Raw genomic sequence first — 684 nt, 5'->3', positions numbered from 1 at the left:
CTTAGTTTGCTGTGACGATCAGTCTTGTAATTTATTGTATAAAGCACTTGTTTATATTGGTCTTTTTTAATATAATTCCTTTCTCAATATTCCTCAGAGGTATTTCCTAATAGTTATGGGTCCAGAAGTCATTGGCTACCGGGAAATATCTAATTTGACCATCGATATTTCAATTGGCTCATGTAATTAGCAATTAGGAAGGGTCTGTATCCTCATCTTCGCCACCATTGCTCCGGTCATTATCATAATCACCTCATTAATACTAGCACTAAAATCATCACCACAAATATTCCAGATAACAACATGAAGGTCATAAAATATCATGATGAAAGTGCATTAGTATCCCTTATCCATTAATAGATTGTCAAAATATGATAAGAATGATTTAACATCATTTCATCTTCAGAACTTCATCACCATTCTAGTCAGTCGTTCATAATAAAAGGAAATGCCATTACCATAACGAGAGGACCGTCGTTACCTTCATTATCAACATCATTAGTGACCTTGTCTCTCTCTCTATAGGAATGATAACCATTAATTTTAGAATGATAGTTTCCTGGTTATGTAATCAGTTACATTGTCTTTTAAATGCAGAATATTCCTTTCCTTGTTTCTTTATTAATTCTCTATATCATTATTCCTTTTTTTTCGTAGGAAAAAGAAACACTAATTACAAAGACG

The sequence above is a fragment of the Penaeus monodon genome, chromosome 33, assembly GCF_015228065.2.
Source record: "Penaeus monodon isolate SGIC_2016 chromosome 33, NSTDA_Pmon_1, whole genome shotgun sequence".
NCBI classification, from domain to species: domain Eukaryota; kingdom Metazoa; phylum Arthropoda; class Malacostraca; order Decapoda; family Penaeidae; genus Penaeus; species Penaeus monodon.
The sequence above is the reverse complement of the archived record's forward strand: the minus strand, read 5'-3'. Positions refer to the sequence as shown.